This window comes from Lemur catta, chromosome 5, assembly GCF_020740605.2.
Source record: "Lemur catta isolate mLemCat1 chromosome 5, mLemCat1.pri, whole genome shotgun sequence".
In the NCBI taxonomy this organism is placed as follows: domain Eukaryota; kingdom Metazoa; phylum Chordata; class Mammalia; order Primates; family Lemuridae; genus Lemur; species Lemur catta.
In genome coordinates, this window is record NC_059132.1 from 21246343 (window position 1) to 21264881 (window position 18539).

Genomic DNA, 18539 nt, shown 5'->3' on the forward strand with positions numbered 1-18539 from the left:
TATATTACATTATTGGTTACTTTTTCCATTTCATTTTTTCCTAGTGGAGACAATTGGTTGGCTATTTCTTTTTTTAGTTCTTTCTGTCTTACTATTTTGGAGTTTTATTGTATATTCCATTGCTCCAATGACTAGCTACCTCTGTTCACAGTAAAAATATATTTATCTATTACATGAAAGTAATTTACAAATAATTTCTCCTCATAATAAACTCTATTTTTCTGTTTCCTAATTTTCCAAAAAGAGATATTGCTAACAGTCTAGCTCTGCATCCTACTCCATTTTACTGCTTCATTTATATATATTTTTCTTAGGTATCTTAGTACTTTTAGTTCCAGATTATCATGATGTTTTCCCTAGTAGCATGTCTTTTCTATGCCCAATATCCTTACTTGGCACTTAAATTGCATACTCCCAGGCACTATAGCATTATCCATTTAGATGAAACTGTGTACATTGTAAAGTTAATTGCTCTACTCTCAGTTTCTTCTCTTACAGTGAGATCTCTGTCATAACATTTGTGTATTTGGTTACAGTTACTGTTCTTCCTAAAAAAATTTATCAGAAAAATTTTCTTAAATTTATTTAGTCATGGTCTTTTTATGGTTTTTTTGTTATTGCCTTCTGGATCACCTATTATTTGTAGTTCATACTCTTACATTCATTCTCCAAATCTCTGATGATTTTGGGAATATATATGTTTGTGTATGTTGTAACACAATTTCTACCAGAAAGCAGGCACTTAATAAAGGTTTCATATTTGCCACTTAGCCATTGCTTTTTACCTTTTCTTTGTTGCAAAAATATAATATCAACTCAAATAATAATTCATGTTCTTCTCTCTCTCATTCTTTCTTCTGTCTTGCTATAAAAATAAAGCAGCTTAAAGCTAATAAATTAAAATCAAGTAGCTATAGAAGCCACATTACCTGAGATTTTTGTTTTGTTCATGCTTTCTTTCTTTTCCATGGTTTATTATTTCAATTGCTATTCTGAAAGGCTTTATTGTACATATGGGGCTTTTTTTTTGATAAGCTGACTCAAGTCATTTCTGAAAGTAGGCAAGGTATATAATTTATAAATTAAACAAACAAATAAACTTTTGCTTTCCTAAGTTCAAAAGGCACTTAGGTTAATAGAAAATAAATTGTAATTCACAAACCTTGAACATTCAAAATCCTTTATGCTGTGGCATATTTTCTTGAACAGAGTCACTGAGAATGAGAACTATAAATGATTTCCATGGGACTCTCATAGGCTTAAGAATAATGCATTTACATAAATATTTTTCTTATTTTTACTACTGAGGGCTATAAGAAACTTTCTATTATTCTTTTGGTTGAGGACTACTCACAAGTTAAGATTGTATTGACATGAAGCCTCAACCCACAGACTTAATATGAATCAATCCAAATTTGAGTAAACTAAGGTGGATGGAGACACCTGTATATCTATCCTTCTCTATTCTCCTCTTAGGATTTAATGTTCTCTTTCCCAGGACAATATACTTGGGGCTTATTGAATCCATTTTCTGTTGTTCCTTTTGTTGCCAGCTACTTATTTTAGAATGCATTTGCTGGAGATCTTTGCATAGATTCAGTTACAACCTCATGTGAAAAAGAATATATAGAGAAAAATATGAAGATTTTAGGTTGCCTTACTTCATATATAAAAATGAGGTAATTTTCATTGTTAAATGTGTAGTCTAGCCAAGTCCCATTTGGTAGGATTTTAAATGATTGTATATTACATGTAACACAAGCGCCAACCTTTGTCATTCTGTCAGACATGGAAGAGGCCAGAAATGAGAGGTTGAAGAACATATTGTTTTCTTGGGGTTTATATATTTCTGACTTAATATGTCTGACTGGCAACTAAAGATTATTTCTCTCCACTTCATATCTCACATTTAAATGGCAGGACAAAAATTCAAAGAACAGAATTATTAGCATAATAAAATCCTGTTTAAATCAGTACTCTGTAAAAACAAGACATTTTTGTATAAAAATCTAACTAGATGCCTATTTCTTTTTATTTTAAGTGAGAAAAAATGCGATGTGTTATATATAACCTAATCTGCCCAACCATTTTTCCTAAAACATAGCTAAAACACAGTAAAATGACCACATATCAATAAAAAACTACAATTTTAGGTTGTAATATGCTTAAACTGCTACATTTATTTACTGCCTGTGACCACTAAAATAATAATGGGTTTTTTAACAAAAAGGATAGTCAGAGGAGACTCACCAAATTGAGGAATTTCTAGAAGGTGCAGTACAGATACGATCAGATGAAACCCTAATTCCAGCAGAGCTGAGGAATTTGTGGCCCATACAGAGAAAAGAAAGAATTCCGCAAGATGTGACCCTAACAAGGAAAACGCTAGAATAACACAGTCATCAGAGGCAGCAAGGTCTGGAAGAGAGAGTGGGCCGTGGGTTATTGTACAAGGTGATTGATGAATGCTTAGTGTTTGCCCACAGGATAAAAGCTTAACTCATTTATTCAGAAAAAGTTCTAGATCTGTAGAAGGACACTCTCTCAGTAAGCTTTGGGGCAAAGGAAGTATAAGCCCGTACCCCATATAAGTTTAGGACCAGATATGGATGCTCCAACAGTGTAAAGACAAGCTTCTTCTCTTTCCTAAAGGAAAACTCAAGGAGCTGTGTTTTCTTCCCCTCTTCACTTCCCCAAGTAACTCTTGGAACTTTAGTTCATTGTTCACTGCTAGACAGACAAGACATTTTGCTTAGATGTAGGAAATATGCTTTAACTTCCAATAGAAATCAAACTAAAAACTCATTCACATATATCTACAATGAGCCAAAACTTTGTTCATAATAGATTCATAATCATATTATGTTTCCCATCTGCACCACAGGATGAAACAAACCACTGGATTAATGTCTAAATGTGCTAAAAGGGAACGATATTATAGCTAGAATACAATACCAGTCAAGCTTCAAAAATGAGGACAGAATAAACCAATTTTTAGACATAGCAAGGGATTAAAAAATTTATTCTTTAATCTAAATCTGGCTTTTGCTTAATATACTCCATCAAATAAATAAGTACATTTTAAAAAGTAAAGCTTAGTATATAAAATATAGTGGTGTGCATACAAATTATTTAATCTCATAGTTAATTCTAAATAATTATTGATAATGCATCTCTAACAATCTGGAATTAAAAATTCCAAATTGTTTTTGACAAAATTTAGAGATGGGAAGAGGAAAGAAAAAATATATGGTAAAGTCTTAATTTGCTCAGGGGATACACAGTAGATATCTATAAATTATTGTCATTAACAATACAATGTGGGTAAATGTAATTGTTACATACTTAACTAACCACCAGAAGAATGATGGGACAGGGCTATTTTATACAAGGTCATCAGGAAGTCTTCCCCAGAGCTTTGGTGTTTGTGTGAAGAGCATAAAGGAAAAGCAATACAAGCCATGCTGATATCTTATGCAATACCGTTTCAGGCAGAAGCAACAGCAAATGGAAAATCCCAAGGTAGAATCATGTCTTTCCTTGTTAAGATCACATTTTGGGAAATTCTTTCTTTTTCTGTATGGGCCACTCATTCCTCAGCTCTGCAAGGCCTAATCTGTCATGTTAAGAACTGTGGATATTATTCCATGGAATGTTTAAAGCTTGGGATTATTTTAAGCAAGTAAATCATATGATCTGATTTATATTTTAAAACAATCTCTACTACAGCAGAGGGAATACTTTTTAAGTGCATAAACATTGAAACAGGCAAAACAGGTGACAGATGATGACAGCTGTTTTGAAGGCTTGTAATTTTTGATGAGTATGAGATGAGAGTAAATTAAAAGTCAAAAGTAACTCTAGAATTTTGGCTTGAGCAACGGAAGAGATGGGTGTCCTATTTATTGAGATAAGGGAGATTAGAGGAGACACCAGTGTGAGGTAAAAACTCCAGAGTTCCATTTGTGACCTGATTAGGTTGAGATGTCTATTAGACAATCAAATGGAGATGTTGAATAGGCAGTGGAATATATGAGTCTGGATTTTATGGGTAACACCTAACTGGGATACAGAAATATGGAGTTGGTAGTACATATTAGAATATATTAATATCTAAATGACTTAAAGATGGTAAAAATAGAACAGGTCCAAAGTCTGACCTTGGGCACTTTAATTACAAGGGGATAAACTAGAAAAAAAAGGGTAATGGAATAGGAGGATAATCAGAGCTCAGGTGAAGTGCTTTAAGAAGGAAGAGTTATCAATGCCAATGTTATTGACAGATCAAGTAAGATAAAGATTGATCATTGACCGTTGGTATTGTAAGAAATGGTGTGGAAAAGACTCCGATAATAATAAGAGAGAATGTGAGATAAAGGAGTGGATACTGGAAGAATAAACAGCTTTTTGGAAGAGTTTTGCTGTAAAGGGGACCAGAGTTATAAGGTAACAACTGGAGGGGGATGTGATATGGAGGAAGAATTTCTTTTAGTTGTGTGGTTGCTATATATAGTACCATGGTATGTTTGCATGCTTATGGGGCTGAGAGAGTAAAGAAAAAAGAATTGAGAGAAAATGAGAGAAAAATTGCAATAATGGTTTTTCTGAAAAAGTCAGATTTGACACATAAATGGATAGATATATAGCCATATATTAATAAAACATAATTCATAATTCATTATAGATTAAGTTATGCTGTCCTCCAAATCTCAGTGGCATAAAATAACAAATGTTTATTTTTCAATTAAAACTTATGTCCCTTGTGGTTTAGTCTTGGCTTTGCTCCATGTTGTCCTTATTTCATAATCTAGGTTGAGGACTTGTCTTTATCTGGAACATTGGCTACAGAGAGCAAAAAAATAGACATGTGGACCATGAGATGGCTCTTAAAGTTCTGCTCAGAGGGTCCATATATTATTTCTTTCAACATTTCATGGATCAAACCAAGTCATGTGTCCATTCCTGAGCTCAATGAGATGGGCATGTGCAATATTTCCACAAAAGGGAAGCCAGTGAAAGTACCTAAAGGCACAGGCTCAGGGAGTGAATAGTGGGAGGGACGGTGTGGTGCTCACTTATATCAGTCTGCAAAGTTTACGGTAAGGAGTCAATTCTGGTGAGACTCTTTGCCACTTGAAGAATACCCCTGACATTGCTCCTTCTGAAGCAACTCTCACTGCTTTTTTTTTTTTTTTATCATTAGTCTCCTATCTTGTTCTATTTCTTAGAGATAAAATCTATCTGATAATCTTTAGTAATTTATTCCTTTTCCAAACAGTACTCTTGGTTGTCCTCTTCCTTTTCCCCCCACCCCAAGATTTCGTATTATTCTCTTACTTTTAATTAGAGCATTAAACACAGACCTCAAATTACTACTGACTGTAAACAAATTTTTCTAAAGGAAAAGGAGAGCTTTATCTTCAAACACCCTCAGAAGGTAAGAAGAAGTGTTTGCAACAAAGCAAAAAGGAACTCAGAACAGTTAGATTTCCATATAAAAGAGCCTATGTCAACTCTCCTTCTGCTTCAAGGAATATAGAGTAAATGTACTTTTTCCTATTCAACAAAAAATGCTGGTCATTATGCATAAAACAAACATAAGAAGACTGAAATGAAGGAAAAAAGGGCAGACTAGCTAAGGACTTTGTTAACCAAAGAATGAAATGGTGGTGTGTTTCCCTATGAATTTTTTTTTTTTCCCTCAAATATCTCAGACATGAAGCTGAAGAAGCTGGCAGCCTAGAAACAAGAGTGAGACCCTGTCTCTACAAAAAATAGAGAAATTAGCTGAGTGTTGTGGCACATGTCTGTAGTCCCAGCTACTTGAGAGGCTAAGGCAGGAGCATTACTTGAGCCCAGGAGTTTGAGGTTGCTGTGAGCTATGATGATGCCACGGCACTCTAGCCTGGCAGACAGAGTAAGACCCTGTCTCAAAAAAAAAAAAAAAGCAGAAACAAACAAACAAGAAACAAAACAAAAAGCAAAAACTAGAAATCAAAACAAAACCTCAAAATAAAACAAAAAAATGAACAAGCTAAATGTGAATCTAAAATAGCTAAAATTATCTCAAAATAATTAAAAAACAAAGAGCAAATCCAGTTTATTCTTTCTCTAGATTGATGTTTAAATATGCCTATATAACTCATAATGTAGGCAGACATTCTCCTCAGTGATAAGTAGGAATTGACTCAATAAATATCTAACAATAACATTTTAAGATTAGCTACTTATTCATAAATCATGAATAAAACTTAAACTACTCCACAGCTGTTAGCTTGTGTGTGATGGCTCCAATCATAGAGTTGAGAGCCCATTTCAGTCTTAGAAGAGATTTTAGCTAGCATAAAGCCAGCTAAAAGTGAAGCCACAAATTTGACACCCAAAGCAGCTCTGAAGACATATTATAGCCAATATTCATGGCTACTACTGACTTAAAATACGAATTGTACAGAAACATAGAAAATTCAATATATATTATTTTGTTTTTAGTAAACTGGATCTGGATGATCAAAGGGTGGCTTTTATATTTTTATTTTACAGAAGATATATTTACCTTCTATGCTTCCAGGGAAGTTGTGGCCAGCAAGATAATCCATACTAAAGTCTGCTATTGATTCTTAGTGTCATGTAGATCGGGTCTCCATGTCTTCAAAATTTTGCTAATTCATTATTCATAGTGGCAAAATTATTTCTGTGTAATGATTTTCTATGAACATACTTTTACAGTCATTTTAGGGCCCTTGTGAGTTAATGTTCACCAATATAGCCTACTATATTATATGGTTAGATTATCAAAAGAGTTTTCATTTCTATTCTCAAATCTGCGTATCCAGTGGCAGAGCTAACTGTGATGGGTCATGTGGGATATCAGTAATGTCTTATTGGCTCCTGTTGACAGTGTCAGCAGAAATTAGACATTTTTAAAAACAGCTTCCCAAACTAGGTTGCATGTCTGCTAATGCCTTGGTCTCTGGCCCAGTATCGTATTAATACTTCTTCCAAGGTTGAGATCTTTGCTGCATCTAAATCTCAGATCCTGTGTGCTGCTAAGAGCTTTGCTGGACACTGACCATGTGGGACTCCATCAGCTGCCAAATCACTTTCCTCTTTGCAGAAATGACCTGCTCTTGGGTGCACCTGTCAAGCACATGCCATACCTCGCCCTACACTTTTCTCAGTCTCTTGATTCATGCCTGCTCTGTCACCAGCGGCACCTTAGTCTGGACAGAAGTTGATTACCCCGATTACTCCAGGGTTTGCAGGGTTACTCCTTGTTTAGGTGTTGAGAATCGCGTTGTGAAAATAAGGCATTGCATATTATGACATCAACCACCTTTTAAAAGGAGGATTAAAGTATAATAAATTATAAAGTGGTGTATTTATTTAGGAATGAGTAAGGGTCAATAATTATTTGTTGCCTGAAATATTTTCTATATTTTAGTATTGACCCAAAAGCTCAGTTATGCTTAGGCAAATTGTACAAATCCAGCATCTGCAAATGAATGTAGAGGCAAGCACGTAAAAGGTGAACAGGGAAAAAATCCGGCATCCAACCAAAGCTATAACTTTTCAATGACTTGTCTTTTTAACATGCTTCCCTGTCAATTAGTGTCGCAGGATCATACTAACATAAAGCAGTCTTTGTTTCTGATTTATTTGTTGTATTAAGGCCATGCATCTTTTGTCTGATTGGCTTTGGTTTAATTCTGTGACTTCTAACATGATTTATACATTATTGTAATCAATAAAATCTCAGAACAAGGGGGGTTAGTTCTGAGTGTTTCTACATTAATGATTTTTATCTTCAAAGTAAAGAAATGCAGGTCAGACAATAATGAGATACAAAAAAAGAAGTTTCTTTATTCCTATGAAGACTTATGCAATCATTTTATTTGAAATAGGCTGTTTCAACGACATAATTTTGCAGTGTTTTGAGCACAAAAGTGCTTTAAGTTAGATTCTTTCCTTTTAATCTTATTCTGTCTGATCTGGGTATGTCAGCTAAACACAAAACTCCCTGTGGGAGCTTGTTGTCACCATAGCAACCAGATTGCAGTTTCCAATATCTGTGTAATGAAGTGCTGACACATTTTCAGCACAAGGTGCTAAGTGGAGGTTTGTTTCACTAATTAGGTGGCAAAAATAATCAATTCCTTCATGATTAACTATGTCACAAATTATGCAGTAGACAAACCTGAAAAACTTTTTAGACTAGTACTTCATATCTTAGAGGGAAGAGTTAAATGGTAAAAGTCCTTTTTAAATTCTTTCGGTTAACTAGTGGGATAATTACTGTAATCTATAAAATCACAGGGTCCATGATCTAGAAAAGGAAATAAAAACGAAATATATTGGTAAGATTTGTAGAATTACTGATTTTTTCATCCTGTCATGTATTCAAATATTTATTCCACAAAAATTATATTGAGCCACTACTCTGCTAGGAATTTTGGACAGAATTGGGAACCCAAATATGAATAAGGCAAAGGGTCATTCTAAAAATGAGCTTAGAGTTAGCCTTTTCAGAAAAATGACTGTCATTACTGTATCTTGGAATCATTCAGATTTATCCATATTTACCAATGCTAAGACTGACTTGGGTTTGTTTCTGATGAGAAAAAGAATAAATTCTTTGCAAAAGATATGTCAGTAGTCATTCATTTCAGATGATGCCATGAAGCACAAAGATCCACTGTTACGGGTTCTCACTAGGTTGCTTATTTAACTGAGAGTTAGCAATTGTGTATTTTCAATAAAATTACCTGCAGAAGAAACTCAGTTGGGTAGACATCATTCTCATTTTCTTTGGTGAAGTAATGGAAGCATTGTCATAAATAATTTTGGGGTGTATGTCTTCTCACGCATTCCTGGGCTTCACGGCTGCATTAACATGGTTACTCTAATAAAAAAGACAGATGTTAGCTGGGACAGCAAGGCCACAAAAGTCACACAGACAACTGCATAGTCTTCAACTATACATTGTACCTTCTTTAAAGCAGTGTCATGAACTAATGGGAATCTATATTAGAGATCAGCAAACCCCTCAGGCTTACAAAACTCGTCCTTTTTTCTCTTATGCTTTGTCTTCTCTTCTTTTATCAAAATTAGTGTGACAAGTACTTAGACATGAACATTTTAAAATACCTTTTATCATTTCAATGAATTGACCTAAATTCAAGAACAAGTTTTCCGATTTTTGAAAATTTAACTGCCTATTGTTACTGCTCTAAAGTGGTGAAACACAAGGGGACATTAAACTGCGATTGCTTCACATGGTAGAAAAAGGCATTTTGATAGATGCCTAGTCTTCTCCGCGTCACTTCGCCTTTGCATTTCCCAAAGAGCTGAGTATGAGTTAGAATGCTTTCAAAAACAACTGTTATTACAAAATCTCATCAACAGCAGTTTCAATATTAAAGGCAGTTATTCACCCTCATTCCATGAGAAAGCTTGTGGTAGGTAGGTGGTTCTAAGGTTGGATCAGACAGGTGGATGAAAAAAGATTTTCTTTGCATGTCTCTTTTCAAGGAAAAATAAATATCTTTCCTTGGTGCGGAAAATAGATTCACCTTACTTTTATTGGCCAGAACTGAATCATCTGTCCATCCAAGACCAACTGCAGGTAAGGGAAATATCATTTTAATGATTTTCTTAGACTGATCATAATTCTTTCCCAAAACTGGGTATATGGCTACTAAAACAAAATTGGAATTCTGTTAGCCAGTTAGAAAGGAGAAAAGGCTGTTAGGTAGACAACTAAGAATGTCTGCTATAGGGCTCTAATATAAACAATCTTTCTTTAATTACCATAGCTTTAGTTATTTTCTAATATGCCACATTATTAGCAAATTATATTTGTATCGTTTCACATTTTTACAAGGGGTTAACACTGAGGTTATATCTTTTGTTCTTTATAACCACCCAGAGAAGAAAGTAGAAGTGGATGTCATTTTTAGCATTTCACTGATGAGGATACTGAAATTTAGCTGGGTGAAGAAAATTGCCTGGGCTGCACAGCTAAAAAAGAAATGTAATCAGGATTTTAATGTAAGTCTTCTTATTATAATCTGATGCTTCATTGTAGTCTTCTTTTGTAGTAATAAAAGTTGCTTTGTCTCCACCAGGGCCATGCATGTGAGCAGTAGAGGAAGTGTGCAAATTTCTCTTCACCTGTTATTGGTGTTAGGAGATTATAAACAAGGTGGTTTATAGTCCCATAAGACTATAAGCCATTCATTAATTAATTTAAGAATAATTTGTTAAGTATCACTTCTACAAAGCACTGCATTAAGTTATGGGGATAATAGCACACAAGGCATTAATGGTGGCTGGAGCTTCAAACCTGAGAGAAGTGACAGGCCATTAAACATTAAATTTTGATACATGCTCTGAAGGGGAAGTAGAGGGTGTGATGAAAGCACTTAGTCAAGGCATCAAATCGAGTCATTGAGAAAGGTGGTTAGAAAAAATCTCTAGAGGAATTGCCATTTGATTTGATACTTTGAAGGTCAGAAAGAGGGAGAAGACAATGGTCATATGCACTAGTTGCTCAATAAACATTTTGAATGTCTTGAAAACCAACTTTAATGAGATACAATTCATATGGCATACAATTCACCCATTTAAAGTATAGGGATCATTGGCTTTTAGTATATTCTCAGAGTTATCTCAGAGTCATGCATCTATGACCACACTCTTTTTTAGAACATTTTCATTACCCCAGAAAGAAACCACATACCTCTTAGCTGTCACCCCCCAAAATTCTCCTACCCCACCCCACCCCCACCTCCTCAGCCTTAGGCAGCCACTAATCTACTTTCTATCTCTATAACTTTGCTTATTCTAGACATTCCTTAAAATTGAAATCATACAGTAGGTAGTCATTTGTAACTGGATTCTTTTAATTCACACGTTTTCAAAGTTCATTCACGTAGAATGTATCAGTACTTCATTCCTCTTTATTACCAAATAATATTCCATTATATGGATATAATACATTTTATTTATCCATTTGGCCATTGATGGACATTTTATTTGTTTCTACCATTTGGCTATTATGAATAATGCTGCTATGCACATTCATGTGTAAGGTTGTGTGTGTGTGTGTGTGTGTGTGTGTGTGTGTGTGCATATGTGTATGTGGACATGTGCTTTCATTATATATCTAGGAGTGGAATTGTTGGCTTATATGGTAACATTTTATTTAACATTTTGAGGAACTACTAGACTGTTTTTATTTATTTTTTTTAATTCTTCCTTTTCATTTTCCTAGGTTTAGAGTACCATGTCAGACTGTTTTTTAAAGGGACTGCACCATTTTACATTCCTACCAGCAATATTTAATGGTTCCAATTTTTCTATATCCTCACCAACACTAGCCATTTTTCTTTATATTGATTATAGCCATCCTAGTGTGGTATCCCATTGTGATTTTGACTTAAATTTCGGCTAATGAAGTTGAACATCTTTTTATGTACTTATTGGCCAGTTGCATATCCTCTTTTGAGAAATGTTTACTCAAATCTTTTGCCTAATTTTAAATTGGGTTATTTATGTTTTCATTATTTAGTTATAAATGTTCTTTATACATTCTTGGTGCAAGTCCTTCATCAGATATATAATTTACACAATTTTTCTCCTATTCTGAGTTGTCTTTTCACTTATTGGTGTCCTTAGAAGAAAATAAGTTTTTAATTTTGATGATGTCTGTTTTTTTGTTGTTGATGATGCTTGGGTTTTTGGTGTTAGATATTAAGAAACCATTGCAAAATTCAGGGTCATGAAGATTCATGCCTCTGTTTTCTTCTAAGGTTATATAGTTATTTTTATAGCTTCTAAGATTATATAGTTTTGCTATTTCTCTTACATTTGAGTCTTTGATTACGTGTTGAGCTAATTTTTGTATATACTGTGAATCGAATACCTTTTGAATCATTGAGATTCTTCTTTAAGTTAATCTGTGCCTGACTGTGGTCTATGTACCAACAATATCAGCATCACCTAGAATCTTGTACAAAATGCAAATACTCGGGTCCCATCTCAAACTTACTCAGTCATAATCTTTGAGTATAGAGCCCCAAAATCTGCATTTTCACAAGTTGCCAGGTGATTCCTTTTTTTTTTTTTTTTGAGACAGAATCTCACTCTGTTGCCTGGGCTAGAGTGAGTGCCGTGGCATCAGCCTAGCTCACAGCAACCTCAAACTCCTGGGCTCAAGTGATCCTCCTGCCTCAGCCTCCTGAGTTGCTGGGACTACAGGCATGTGCCACCATGCCTGGCTAATTTTTTCTATATATATTTTTAGTTGGCCAGATAATCTCTTTCTATTTTCAGTAGAGATGGGGGTCTCACTCTTGCTCAGGCTAGTCTGGAACTCCTGACCTCAAGCGATCCACCCACCTCGGCCTCCCGGAGTACTAGGATTACAGGTGGGAGCCACCGCGCCCGGCCCCAGGTGATTCTTATATACTCTAACGTTTGAAAAGCACTGTCTCAGAGAGTTGCAAACATTACTATTCACTCCTACTAACCTCCTCTTTAGATCTACCTTGGGAAGTTATCACTTTAGTGGTTTCTGGCAGAACTGCTTTTATTTTAAAATTGCAGATAGCAATTCCCAACATTCAGCATAGGGTGACTCAGCATCTCAGACTGTTTCAACCCAAAAAACCCAAGTGATAATCTTGTCCAACCATTGCTTTTTGTATAGGAGAGTGATGTGCTGAAATCCAGAGTCTGTATTTTCATGTGGTTTAAACACTGGTTCAAATTTATGTTCAAAAAGAAACTTTCTAGGACAGACAGAAGCCTATGGATTCTAATTTTGTGGTCTCTGATTTATTAAACACACACACACAGATTCGTTTTTAAAAATTTTCTTTCAAATATATTAGGACATGAACAAAGAAAATAATATTTTGGAGGAATGTCGGTTCAGAGGAAAAATAGTTAGCTTTTAAATTATATTTTGTGTGAAAACTGAGAAGACAATGTAATACAATTTCTAGGCTTCTCACAGCTTAGCACTGTATTCTATAATGTGGTTAGCTATTTATTTCAGCTTTTTCTGATATATTTTTGTTTAGCAAGCATCAGAGCAGTAAATAAAACTTAAAGACAGTTTCAGAGTAGGCAAAATTGATTGCATGCTGTTAAAGGAGGAAAATAATCAACATATTAAAGAAAACTCAATTTAGGCATGAATTTCAGGATACAGGGGTCTTTGAATAAGAGATTAAAAATATTTTATGCCCTGAAGACATGTATCACTTGGTAACTTTTAAAATAATTACTTGAGACTGGATGGCATTGAATATTCTCCTTTTACTGTATGTTCATTTCATGCAAACAGACACACACGAACACACTGCATAATTAAATAAGTCATGCAAACCACCTCAATCTCCTGTATATCTAAGATATATTCTGTCCTGGTCCTTCATATAATTCTACAAAATGAGTAAATCATAGGATCATTGTTTACAAGTAGGTTTGGTCTTATAATTAGAGCTTTTGGACATAGAAATTATTATAATTGAAGATTATGTAAAAGGTCTTGGTGGTATTCATGCCATGTCATTTGAAGAAATTTTAAGCCCTCTCTAGGTTTTTAAAGAAAAAGGCAAATTATTATTGCACAGGTGGAAAAATTCTTGCCTATATGGGAATGACTTTCCTTCCCATTACCAAAGATAAACAGCATGAATACAGTTGTTCTTACTAGGTACAGATTTAATCTCAAGGGAAGTTTTGGTTTGTATGATTTACATTTATGACATAAACATTTGTAGCCTACCATGGATATGAGATGTGTTTAAGGACTTAAACTCTGTAGCCATATAGACCTGGCTTCAAATACTGCTTCTACCAGCTACTAGCTGTGCAAGTCTGGGCAAGTAACAATTCTCTCTAAGCCTCAGTAACTTTCTTTGTAAACTGAAGTAATGTGTATACTTATCTCATTGTCCTCATTTGAGGACAAAGCCATACGTTTATGCATCCAAATAACCCAAGTAAACTCATAAACAGATGTTGTAATTTCAAAGTTAATCATGGAAGAGCTAAAGATGATGACCTCTGAGTAACAAGTTTTAAATAAATCCTTCTCAGAGAATATACTCATCCCCTTTAATGACTATATCTGCTTTTATAATCCTAAGTAAATGTAGGGTTAGTACTTAATTTTCTATTTGAGCTGTCTTGTAGATTGTTCTAAACTTCATTCATTTATACAGACCCAATCCCAAGTACCCGTAGAATTTGCCATTCCAAGCTCACAGTTGACTCCATAGCTCTCAACTAACTTATATTTTCCAATGCTTAACTTCCAGAAAGTGGCATTTACTTGGCAGATAAGAAATATTTTTTTGTCTTTTCTTTCCCTCATGGATCCCAGAGACAAACAATCAGAAAACCCATTAGGATAGAAGGGAGGAGAATGGCTCTTTATTGTGGTTTGGCCGATGACTGCTGTTTTAGAGTGCCTGTTCCCACGCGCAAAACCCAAAAAGAAAATTGTACTTAAAAAATAGTGTTCCATGTGATCTTTGGAAAAGTTTGGAAATCCACTTGCATCCCTCAGGAAATTAAAGAACTGGAAAAATTGGACCAAAGAGATTAAGACAATTTTTAGATTACAAACATTTTCTGGGAAAGGATTCAAACCAATTCAAACAAGCGGCACAGAGGAGAACAAGGGAGGATTCAAGGACAACGGAGTAACAGTAAATTGCAGGGTTGGGTTAATTGGTATGGGCGGGAAGGCTTCCTATCAGGTTTAGGCAGCGAGTGTGTCTAAATAATGCTGAGAAAATTGAGTTAGAGAGTGTACACACAACACTTAGAAACCATGATGATTGCATTCCTGCTTAAACCAGAGATCTAGCTAACGGAAATCTTTTTTCTATTTATTCACATGTGCAAGAGAGGAAGGACATCTAGAATTAAATCTGAAGGCAAGCACATGAGCCTCAGTGTGTTGTCTGCAACTCTATTACAATGATGCTGGTTGCAGATCTTTTTAAAGCTGCTTTCGCTTATTTAGCTTCTCGCTTATGTCAAATAAAATTTAAACAGTGAAAGTGCAGAAGCTCAATTGAGGAAGGTTGAGGAAACAAATATAATCAGTTCTCTAAAATTTTGTATATAACCATGATGGCAGTCAAAGTTGGTTTTATAAATATTTCTGTTTAGTTTTTTATTATCTCTTTTTAAAAGGGTACATATTTACTAAATCAAAGCTTTAAAACTGATATTTTTTACCTTAAAAAATATTGGATGATCTTGCTTGGAAGAGAGTATTGCTGGGATGTTTACACAGGATTTTTCTAATGCTACTAAAAAATGGAGATGGAAAGGCAGGAAGATTCAAATAATCAGTTCATGTTTGTAAATCTAACAACCATATTCACTTTTGTGCCTTTCATCACGTTTCCTGAGTATCTGGTAGTGTTATGAGTAGCCAATACCATCCTTTAAACCTTATAGTATATCAGTCAGGACTCTAGAGTTTTTAGTTTGTTTATTGCAAGCAACTAAAATGATCTCTAGATATCTTGAGGGAAAAAAAATTAGAATTTAATGAAAAACTTTAGGAGTTCATAGAGTAGACCAGACTTGTGAGGAATAGGAGGGAGAAGAGGTAGAACAAAAGCTCGCCTGAAGGCAGGGAGCAGGGAGCTCGATACCATTTTAAAGAAAGCAGCTTCCTATTTACCTCCCAATCATGTAAAAAAGAGTAGATTTGGAACCTTGAGATTGGTGACTTAGTCCATGTACTTGCATATGGCCATTAGACAAGTGGACAGAATAAGGATTCTATTGGCTTCCCCTGCCTAGTTTCTATACAGGGATATGATGTACAATAATCCACCAAATTATATTTGCAATGGAAAGTTCCACCCCAATCAAGGAGGAAGGGCATTGAATATTGGAGACACACACACACATTCTGATACAATTACACTCTAGTGCTCAGAAAATGGTTATTATTTTATTTATTGTATGCAAGACAGGTAAAACTAAATGACTCTAATGTATGTAGCAAGATAGTTGTCTAGAATGACTAGCTAATAAAAGTTTGGTAAAGCTAGTGACAATTTACTGAGGAAGTTCTGCAGTATGTATTCTATGAGTATTTTGTATTAATATGTAATAGCTGTATATATTTTAGGGGTACATGTGATATTTTGATACCTGTGTACAAAGTGTAATGATCAAATCAGAGTAATTGGGATATCCATCACCTCAAACATTTCTTTCACCTTTGTGTTAGGAACATTATAATTCTCTTCTAGCTATTTTGAAATTTACAATAAATTGTTGTATATATATTTCCCTACTATACTATCTGTATTCTATGAATTTAAAATGGACACAAAATAAATAGCGTTTCTCACAAAAGTTTCTTTTGAAAAGGTGGAGAAGAATTATAATTCACAAAGATGTTATGCTTTAAAGAAATTGTTAGTATTAGCATGACCTTTAAAAATGTATCTAATAATAAACCAGATATAAGGCAAGAGCATCATTTCAGTTAAACCTGCCACCCAGATTCAGAATCAGGGCTTGTTTTAAGGCAGGGCTGAGAGTATAAAGATGTATTCTATGTAACTTAACTATTTACTGTTTGTTATGGTTTGAATATGTTCCTTACAAAATTATTATTGAAATTTAGTACCCATTTTCTTAATATTACCAGGTGGAGCCTTTTGAGAAGTGATTAAATCATAAGGATTCCACCCTCATGAATGGATTAGTGCCTTAGCAATGGGCTGCAGAGAACTAGCTTGGGCTTTCTTGTTTTCCTACTCTTCTGTCATGTGAGAACACAACTTTCAAAGCATCGTCTTTAAAGCAGAGAACTGGCTCTTATTGGACCCCAAACCTGCTGGCGCCTTGATCTTGGACTTTGTAGCCTCCAGAAGTATGAGAAATAAGTTTCTATTATTTATAAAATACCCAGGCTCATGTATTTTGTTTTAGCAGCACAAACAAGCTAAGACACTGTTCTACCTAATATCTTTTTTTAAAAAAAGAAAGTAGTAGCAATGAACAATAAATATTATTGTGCAACTATTATGTTCTTTCTCTTTTTCTTTTAATAGTTATTGGAGTTCATTTCTAAGAGATGTCTACCTTCAATTTTACTCATCATTCAACGATTTTGGAGGAGTTGCCACAATGAGATATATTTAAGCTCTCTTAGCTCCATGTGATATGTGGCAAAAAAAGAGTGAGAAATGAAGGGAAAAAATGCATTGTGCAACCTAGGTACAATGTGTATACTTTGACTTTTTATTGTTGTTTCTGTTGCTCTTGTTTAAAAGTACTTGCAAGACTTGGCTGAGAGCATGGAGAGTTTAATCTTCTAAGTGAAAAACTCCATATTTCATTAAAGGAAAAATATGCATGGTTTTTTAATCTGAATTACTGTGACTATGAATTTATTTCACTGGAATGCAATTTAAAATCATTACACTAATTTCTTATGCAAATGTGTCAAAATAGGCAATCAATTTTTATTTTGCTCATTGAACACTTAGTCATGTATATGGAAAAAAGTGACTTGATGTGAAAACAAAAATAAAGTAGGAATTAAACCGGCAATTTCCAAGATCCTTAAGAGCAAGGTTGTATTCCACTTTCTCAAAATCTGCAGTAAATCCGGTCCCTTACGAAGTGCCAGTGGCTCCTTCAAAGTCTCCATGAGCACATTAGATGTCTGTACTACTTAGTGTTTTTGGTTGCAAACAACTAAAGCAGACCTTGGCTGGTTAGACATACAATGAGTTTATTAAAAAGATACTAAGTGTTTGAAGAATTGTTGAGGTGCTGGAGAACAACAGGCAAGGTTAGGCAGCCAGAAACCATACACAAAAAACTGAATTATAGAACTGGTTTATTGATAAAAGTGGCAGTTTTGCTGGGACCCATAATTTTCAGATACTGCTATTGTTGCTATAAAGAAAAAGAGATCCATTCGTACTATCCTCATTGCTTTAGTCACTGGCTCTGACGCACTTAGACTGAAGCTAGGACATACGCTTCTGTCATAGTATTGAAACCTAGGGAAGTGTCTGACATTTTACAATTCTTATGGTAGAAGACAGACATCCATAAGGTGAGGAAGCCCCTGAACATAGGAAAGAGGTTCAATGTTCTAAGCGCTGGAGTGCAGAATGGATTATCTGCAGGGAATTCACAGAAAACACAAAGTAGACTGTAATATAACCATAGATAAAGCAGATTTTAAAGGATACTCCAAAAGAGCCTCAGAAAATGTTTCCCTCATCAATCAGCGTTTCCTATTACTTAAAGTAAACATCTTAAAGGTACATATTAAATGCACATTTGGGAAAAGGATCCTATTAAGCTCCTATCACCATTAATCTTAAGTAAAATTGAAGTTCATTTTTCTTGGTTGACAGAATGGAGCATAGGAAGATTACATTTTGAAGGATGGAGAAATGTGGTAAGCAGAAGTCTATAGAGCACCACTCCTTGTCACCATCCCCTGAACTTTCAGTCAAATGCTAATC